The following is a 9770-nucleotide window of genomic DNA, read 5'->3' as shown; positions in this document are numbered from 1 at the left end:
TGCCAGATGGGCTAAGTGCCTTTTATGCTCGCTTCAAGGCAAGCAACACTGAGGCATGCACCAGCTGTTCGGTACGACTGTGTGATAACGCTCTCTGTAGCCGATGTGAGCAAAACCTTTAAAAAGGTCAACATTCACAAGGGGTCAATGGATCACCAGGACATGTGCTCAGAGCGCGGACCAACTGGCATGTGTCTTCACTGACATTTTTAACCTCTGTAATACCTACAGTTTCAACAAGACCACCATAGTCCCTGTGCCCAGGAAAGTGAGGTAACCTGCCGAAATGACTATTGCCCCATAGCCTTTGAAAGGCTGGTCAAGGCTCACATCAACACCATCATCCCAGAAACCCTATAATATCCACTTCAATTCGCATACCGCCCACAACAGATCCACAGATGATGCAATATCACGTGCTCCATTCTGACTGCTTTGATTTTGAAGTAGGTGTTAGAGAGATGGAGGAGCGTGAAGAAGAGGGCTTTCTTGTCTTTTGGCTGGCAGCACTCCTACAACGGATCATGCCAATATCCTCCAGCATGGATCCTGAGAGCTCAGTGGTTTTAGGTAGTAATTCATGCGGAATGTCCACACAGGCATCTTTTCCACCAGGTGTAACACTGCTCTGGTTGACCTCAAGATGGCCGAGACTTGCTCTTTGTGATGCAGGACTGCTTTGATATGTAAAGATTTGGATTGAACCAAGTGTTGTGTCTGATATTTGAAGATCTTTTCTGAGAAACTCCGTAATCTTACTTTGCAGACTGTAGTAGATGTTACAAGCAACAGACCAGATCCTTTTCTCAGACACCTGTCCAGTGGTTAGCAGGGAGGTTCCAGATATCATGTCCGATGATTGGGTGGTCTGGGTGAGCTCCTGCAGATCTTTCACCATGTTTTGTATAATATCAGTAGATGTGGTGGATGTAGATACAGACTGGAGGTACTTATCTGTTGTACCTTCCTCCACAAYGTTAAATGATCTAGAGAGGACCTCACTCACTCCTTTCTCAGCTTTGGTTTGGAACTCATGACTAGAGAGTTTCTGGAGGCTCTTTGTTGAAAGACTATGGGAAGATGCAATGCCTTTRGAGGCAGCCGTGCTGCAATCTAGACTTACTGGAGAGGTTCGCTCAGGAGAATCTTGGAGACGTTCAAACATGTCTTCACATGGTGTTGGGGACCTTGACAAGGAGATGTTATTCAGCTGAGACAGAACACCACCTACCAACACGTTGACCTCAAGCGACATATCAGATATTTTCTTTCCTACTGTGGAGAAGCAAGGTGCATTTGATGTCTGATCCTCGCATGAGGTCAAGATTGTTGAAATGACCTCTTTGGTACTATTGGTCAGTAGAGCCTCGTCCGTTTCAGTCCAGAGAAGTTTTGAACTCTCGCTGACACCCCTGTGTAAAGCCACTTCCTGGTTCAAACTGGGCAAGTGAGGCACACTCTTACTAGCTTGTGTCAAGTTCTGGCTTGCCAAACCAAGATACTCCTCAGTCACAAGATGTCCAGAGTCCTCTGTGGGTTATGATGGACATTCTGCTCAGCATGTCTGACCTCCGCTGGTGAATGGTGAAGTCCTTTAATGTCTTCTTAATATTGTTATATAACTAGTGGTAGCTGACCAGATCCTGCTCTGTAGCTTTTTGGCTTTTTCCTGGAGGTCAGGTTTCTCTCCTCTACTTCTGCAGGTTGCGCCAAGCTCTGCAGGTCTTCCACAAATGTGTCAATGATGCCAAAGGCACAGCAAATCTGCACAAATATCCTTTGACCATGTGTACCGGTTTTGAATGGAACCAGACCTGGCGCTACAGAATAAGCAGGCTTTGCACTAGTTAAGCTACTGGTGGATTTTCAACTAGGAACTCACTCACTGCTTGAGTGGCGTTTCTCTTGAATTCCTCACTTGAGAGTTTTTTCATGCAATTTAACAGACTGGTCAAAGAAGCTGTGGCATTACTTCTGCTGTCCTCAATTTGAGAGGGAACTCACATACTATTGATGATGAGGCCCTGGAATGGGAGATATCCCAAGCTGAGCCAGAACACTCTACAAATTGTGTCTCTCAATAGAGAAGTCTGATTCTTTTCTCCAACAGTGTACAGGGGTCCTCCTTTGACATCTCAGTGTTGTACAAGACCAGAAGCTCTGAGATACTTCTTTGGTGCAAGTTGTCAGAAGGAGCTTGCTTTCTTCTGAGTCAGTTTGTGCCCAAAGAAGTTTTGAGCTCTCACTTAGCCTCTTTGTAAAGTAACTTCACCAGTGGACTCTGGCAACTGAGGCTCACTCTTACTGGGCCTATATTTATGTCTAAGCAAGGAAGTGGAACTGTCTCCTTAAACTCAGCATTTGTGATGTTGTCATCAGATGTGACAATGCTCTTTAAGGCACATCGCTGAAGCTTGCGAAATAATCTTTCAAGTTGTTTTGGATGCTGTGGTAGATATGACAGCAGCAAACAGGCACTCTTCTGTTGCGGACTCTCTTCAGATTCAGCCAAGGACTTCATATCTGACACGAAAGTCTTAACAACTACTGACGCTGCTGAGCCCACTGGGTGAATTGACTCTGTCTTTACAATGCCAGACAATGTTTGACCTGATACAGCACCTGTTAACTCAGACTGAACGACTGAACAAGGAAAGCTCAAACTACTGACTTTTTTGGCAAGAACTCCACTCACTGCTTGCATTGCTGATGTTAGAAACAGCCGGCTGGAGAGTTTTTGGATGCTCTTGATGTGACGTGCAGGAGGAACCAGATCCACTAATATTGTAGCTGCTCTCGTATTTCCTTATCAGGGCATCAAGATCGTCAATGAAGCCAACATGCGATGCCAAAACGTGATCTTGTCCTTCAGAACTTCCAGCAAACTCTGTTCGTTCTCGTCAACAAAACACCTTTGTGTCAGAGATGGTGTCATGACTTGCCCTGTAGACTCTTGCTCTCTTGGTCAACTTTTTCAAGTTTAGCAGCCAGCTCTCTCACCATGCTTCAGTCACCTTGGTCTCCGAGTCTCCCTTCTTCCAGATGTCACTAGAGAGGTTTGACTTGCGGAGGCACTCTTAACGACCAGTGATACGGCCGACTTGACATCTTTAGCCAACTCTGCCATTACAGCAGAGATTAGCATCATAGAGCCTGCACTTCCAGATGGAGAATCGGACATGCATGCAAGTTTGGGAGAGAACCTTGCAGGCTGTCCTGCACACAGGTGACGAGGGTGTCCTCTGAGAGACCTAAAAGGACATGTAGGACTCAGAGTTGGTTTGTTTCTTCTGCACCTCAGACAGAGAGGTTTGAGACCTTGAACAAAAACAGATATCATCAAAGTCAAACAAATAATATGTAAGGCTGTGACCACGTTCAGGTGTGTCAAATACATCTGCACCATTGAAAACAATGAGGAAAACACTGCTGTTTTTCTGAGAAAAAACATTAGTGTGATGTCAGCCTAACTGCTTATTTTCTAAAGCCCAATAAAATGTTTTTTGTAAAAGTAATTTGTATTGAAATGGCCTGTAGATATCTATCTATCTATCCTGGCAATATCTACCTTTTCAAATACTGTAACTTCTAATAACTTCAAGGACAATCGTAAATACAAGGCAGTTTGAAGAAATGTTAAAGGGAAATGTCTAAATGTTTCAACTTCATATTCATCATCTCCAGCACCACCCCAACATCAGCATATGTGAAAAATTGGCATTTCTATGTTTTGTAGTAAAAAAGAAAGAGGAAGATAAGTGTTTTCTATGACATCATCAACCAATTAGTAGGCTATGCCTACTCATAATTGGTTAAAATCACACGATGCACACTGATGATGTCATTAGAATCTAGAGCTGAGCATTTAACCAACATTTTTGTTATTTTTCGGTTTTTAAACAAATAATTGACCGACGTCGCTCAATTATTTGAATTCCATATATTAATTTTTTTCTTCTTCTGTGAGCTCGATGCTCAGTTTCTGTAGAGATAAATCAGATCAAGCACGAACTATGCAATGTAGTAGGGAGTTGTAGTTTCCAACAGGCCAATATTCTACATAGTTTAGAACAGAAAATATGGTCATTCATTCCCATAATCCATTGCACGCCCGCTTATGTTCCACTCTGTGTGGAGCAGATACGGAACCTCATTGACTGAGACGAGAGAATGCATGAGAGCGATAAAAAGCAGTTGCTTTGCGAGGTTTCTCTACCTGGAAATACATGATCTAAGTGATTGATGTTGGTATTCAGCAGTCATAAAAGTATGCCTTATTTACTTAGAAGATACTACTAAATATAGTATTTTGTCAGACAGCATAGGCAGCAGCTCTATAGAGATGAGTTGATGAAATAATAAAGTCATCAAATAAATATTTATATGAGAAAGTAAATGATGGTTAATAAGTGATAAGCAGTAATGGGCAGTCACTACCCAAATGGGACTTTTATTAATATTTTTATTCTGTGTTGTTACAGCATTCAACCACAATAATCCATAGTGCATTCAATATCAAAAAAATTATTGAAATCGAAAACCGTGATTATTTTTTCAATATTTGAATCGAAACCAAATCAACCTCAAAAAGCACTAATCTCTCAGCACTATTGGAAACATTTTACGTTCCTCTATCTTTTTTTACTACAAAGCAGGGAAATGTGTATTTTTCACATATGGTGATGCTGGAGATGAATATGAAGTTGTTAAATTTCCCTTTAAGAACATACCTCATGGCCCCTTGGGCAGGTAGCTTCCACTGCCCAGACTGCCCATCTCCTTAGTCAGGTAAAACTCCTTGAACTTAAGTTGTTGTGATTCCTGCTCTTCTTCCTCTTTTTTCTCCATAGTTGGAGGAAGGGTAGGGAGTCGGGATGCGAAAGCTATTGTAAGACTTTCGACTGCCTGGCCTCTTAGGTACACCAGCCTCAGTAAATCTCACTCGGGATTTGGTTTTAGCCTTATCGTCTAACAGGCTGGTGAGTGACGCTGTGAGAGATCTCTGTGACAATTGAGAGGAGGCAGCATCTTGGATGCCCAGTAGTTCGTAAAGCACTGGGATGATGATCTGCATCAGCTTGTCCGATAAAAACTGGTCAATCCTCAGACACAAGCCGGCAAGCTGTTGTTTTGTCAGCTGTATTCCAGAAACAGAACAAGTGTTTTAAAATGTTGCATAGTGCATCTTTCAAAAGCTTATGAACAAGGTTAAACATTAGGCAGAGTTTTCATGGTAATCTGATTAAATTGTCAGTAACATGATCTTACCGGGTCAAACACGCCCTCACGAATCCCCTCCATTGCCTGAAAACAATATTGTTAGAAATGTTGTCATATCAGGATGCCTTATAAATGTTGTCATATCAGGATGCCTTAGAAATGTTGTCATATCATGGATGCGTGCAGAATTGTTTTTATTTAAATATTTTGCCTGACGGTGAAATTATACTTGCTTTGTGTCATGTTGTTTTGGCAAAATTGCAATGTGACAACTTTTCTGGCACTGAAATTTTTTCTCTCCAATGAATCAGTTTCTAATTTTTCCTATTTCCTTGAAGGAGTGATAGTACCAAAGAAAACAGAACATACTTCTCAGTTAGGTTTTGAAGGAAGTCCATAAGTGTCAGATCTTCCACACTGTTGAGCTTCCCCTCTTCTGTGGTTTCCATCACTGAGGTTGCTCTGCTCCTGGCAGAATTGCTCTGCTCCTGGTAGAAATGTAATTATATTGCAAATAATCAAACTTAATATCAAACTTAATATACAACAAATATCATAGTGAATAATGATTAACTGTTAAAGAGTGGGAGAGCATTGGCAACGTTGGACAATTAAACAACTGCAACACAACAGAGATGGTTGTGGTACTTCACATTTCCAATGATAGCATCACTATCACTTTTATTGAATTAATGTTGAAATATGAAATGACGGTCAACCTCAACTCATCTCATTGACAGCTTCAGAGGGCAGGAGGTCATCCACCACACAGACAGGCAGGTCTAGAGACTGGGACAAGGCTCTATGGTCATAACCAGGAGAGAATGGAAACAACATCAGAGCAATCCCAATGGCAGAATCTAACCACTGTCTTCATGTCAAAGACTCACTTAGTAGTTAATACATGGCCACAAATAATGAGGGGTTCAAATAGATCTGCTGGGGACTTGACCCTACAAATGACTCCAAGAATGATGCCTGACCTGCCCCATAACAAGTTCTCTCTTATTAGTCTCTCTCTCTTAATCTCCACACAACAACTTAACTGGACAGAGTGTGAGTGGCCTTACCTGACTGTCTCAGTGTCAGAAACATCATAGAACAATAAGACTATGTCTTCCAGGGACGTCTCAGCTACAGCAGAGGGGGCAAAGTCCGGGATGATCTCTCAAGCTGAAACAAAGTGACTGTATGTGAATCGAACCATTTCCCACTGGGCAAAAACTGGTTGAATCAACGTTGTTTCCACATCATTTCAACCCCCAAAAAGTATGTGATGATATTTAATCAACGAGAAAACTAATGATTTGCAAAAAGTAATCAATTTGCAAGGCATTTAGTCTTTTCTTCACCCAACTTTTAACCTAAATCCAGTGAAATGGTGAAACGTTTTGTTGATTTACATTGAATTCACGTTAGTTAACAACAACCAAACTTAAATCAAAACCAGATGTTAAACTGACGTCTGTGCCAGTGGGTTATGTTGATGGATCCGATCAATTACCTTAGTTCTGCTGGTATTATTAGCTGCATGAAAATACATCTGTGGAGTACAAATATTAGCTGCTTTCTGAAGGACAGCCAAGCTGATAGACAACATGGAACCTCCAGATAATTATGACATCATTGGAACACATGCACGTGTCACAAACACTTTGTCACTATAAAAAAGCAGTGTAGCAGTGCTGCCCAAGCTGGGGGGGTGGGACAATTTTATTAGGCTTTTATTCAGATTCACCACAAATGCTCTACTTGAAGTCAATGAGTAAACAAGCCTCAGCAATGTAGACACATCCCACTGGGCACACCTGTCATTTCAACGTGGAAATGGGTAAATTTTGTTGAGATGTTGATCAATGAGATTTTAACCTTTATTCATCCACTCAAAAAGATAATGAGAAGTTTGGGAATTAAACAATGTGTTATCACTATGCGTTCAACCATCTAAAAGCACAACCAAATTCCAATGGAAAAACAATGTCTGATTTCTGGTTTAGTTATCATCTAAATGTGTTATCACAGCGCTTTGAACCATTTAAAAGCACAACAAAGTTCAAATGGGAATACAATGTCAGATATTTTGTATTTATACAACAACTTAAATGTGTTATCAATGTGCTTTATCTAATAGCACAACCAAATGACCTGGATTGTAGTTGATATTACATTAAAAGAGCATGGTGCAAGTGATCAATGCTGTTTGAGATTCTGCGCAGATTATTATAGCAATTGGGAAGATTTCCACCGATRTGCGACCTTAGAATGCTATTTTTTTGTTCTTTWWTTTCACCTTTATTTAACCAGGTAGGCCAGTTGAGAACAAGTTCTCATTTACAACTGCGACCTGGCCAAGACGAAGAAAAGCAGTGCGACCAAAAACAACAACAGAGTTACACAAGTCACTACCTTGAACATGCACGCTTTGTCAAAATGTGTTACTCATTTTAAGGTTGAATAAATACTGTACCATTAGTTTGTAAGTTAGCCTAAAGTTCAGCCTATCTACTGTATTACTAAAGTAATATTGAATTGTGTTTGGTTGACAATGAAACCAAATATCAACATTTGAAGGAGAAGTATCTTCTGCTTGGATAGTTCCTTCTGTGCCACTGACTTAGTATGGCTTTAATTCCAGTTTGTCTAAAAATTAATCATTTACATGTTAGATTCACGTCTCCATCTCAACCAAAAATCTAAGTTAAAGAACAGGACTAAATTAAATCAAATCAAACTTTAAATGCACTTTAAATCAAGTTTGATTTGATTTAGTCCTATTCTTTAACTTAGATTTTTGGTTGAGATGGAGACGTGAATCCAAAATGTTAATGATTAACTTGAAGATTCAATTTGAAATCAACCAAAGCTTGAGACACTAGGCCTATACTGTATGCCTTGTCTATTAGTTGAACTCTGGGTTGAATTGAAACAATAGCTGTTGATGACTTTGCAAATGCTATATAGGCTTTTACAAAGTATGGTTAGTAAACATCCAGAGTTTAGAGGTTGAAAACAGTGTAGGCCTATACCCCATTTTATCCACTACCCCCCCTCCCCTCCCCCACACACACTTTACATTTGACCATTATGTATGCAGCCCACCAGCCCTAAAGCATGAACATGTTTTTTTCCTAGAAAATGTGGATTAAGAGAAGCAAAATTATCCTTTTCGATAGTTTCCTCTAAATAGGAGGGCAACATGACATTGACAAACCTTGTCATATCTGCTTTTACCGGGATGTAAAAACCCAGGCTTTCCTAAAATGTTAACCTCAGCCAGTCTAGAACCCAGGTGTGTCTGCAAAACACATGCACGCCTCCATAAGGTTCATGGGTTCCCTATTGTTTTATCCCAGTACAAGAGGGGCAACTGGATTCAGGATCAAACACAAGCAGTCTTTAAGGTATATCTTATTACAGTTTAGGCCTACCTTATTATTTTCTTCCATCTGGCAATATCATTTTAAGGAATTAAATCTGTTTTGTTGCTAGTATTATTATTAACTGTAGGAAAATACAGCTGTAGAGTACAAGAATCAGCTACTTTCTGAAGGACAGCCAAGCTGATAGACAATTTAGAACCTACAGACAATTATGACAATATTGGAACGCATGAAAGTGTCACAAACGCCTTGTTATTTTCGGGAGTGGCTCCGCATTCATGACCGGATCTCTGATTTCTATTGCCCAGTATCCGTTAGTGCGCAAATTCTCGCGGGAATTTGGGATTAATATTTTTCTCATGCCGAAACCGGATTAGATACATACCGGTAGTTAAATGACAAAAATGATTATATTCGCAATGTCATTAAGCAAAAAACAAACAAACAAAACATAAATAGCTACTACAATTTAGAAACGTGATTTTGCCATCAGTTCAGTACGATTTGTTTGATTTTGTGGACCCACGACTAAAGTGTATCGATGTTAGCTAGTTGCTAGCGACGCTAGTCAGCATAGGCTGTTACATGATAAGAAGTTCGCGTTAGGGAATTAACTACCCATTAGCCAGCCTAACAAACTGTCAAATCCAATGGAAACCGATGCAACCCTGCTGCTAAATAAGAGCTAGCTAGATGACCAGTGGTGACAGTGAGGTCCCTATGAGTTTCAAAGCTTTAATAAGTGCTATCGTGCAGAAATAGCGTATAAAATACTGGTTCATGAGCTAGCTAAATTAGCTAACAAGACAGATATGACCGTTAACAGCGTGCACGCACAAATGCATGACGACACATTATATCTAAGTGAAGAAGACATGAAGAATAAGATCGCCCCACCAAGCTAGATAGTAGAGGGGTACAACAACGCCGGTACAAAGATGGATAGCTCATCCAATTATATTTTGTTCCAGTCAATGACTATACACGTTGAAAAATAAATACCTGCGTCAAATATATGTCATCGCATGCTAATGCACAGCTAGCATGGATTTAAAAAAACAACAACCGGTGACCACTAGATGTCCTCGTATACCCACATTTAGATCAAATGTACTTGATTTTTCATCAGTACTGTGTGAATGTCAAGCCCACTGAATCTAGTTGAATAAT

The 9770-nt window shown here is 40.4% G+C and overlaps 1 long non-coding RNA gene across 1 annotated transcript; it reads right to left on the bottom strand.

The window, feature by feature from the left end:
- Nucleotides 1-5927: 5927 nt before the first annotated feature.
- On the bottom strand, nt 5928-9018 carry LOC111952432 (uncharacterized). Its single transcript, XR_002875733.2, has 3 exons — nt 8649-9018; nt 6291-6393; nt 5928-6022 (listed from the first exon to the last, which is right to left on the bottom strand). It is a non-coding gene; the product is annotated as an uncharacterized lncRNA (long non-coding RNA).
- Between the last annotated feature and the right edge of the window lie 752 nt (nt 9019-9770).

The sequence above is a fragment of the Salvelinus sp. IW2-2015 genome, linkage group LG26 (genome assembly GCF_002910315.2).
Source record: "Salvelinus sp. IW2-2015 linkage group LG26, ASM291031v2, whole genome shotgun sequence".
NCBI lineage: Eukaryota > Metazoa > Chordata > Actinopteri > Salmoniformes > Salmonidae > Salvelinus > Salvelinus sp. IW2-2015.
Note: the sequence above shows the minus strand (reverse complement) of the source record. Positions and strands in the feature narration are given on the sequence as shown.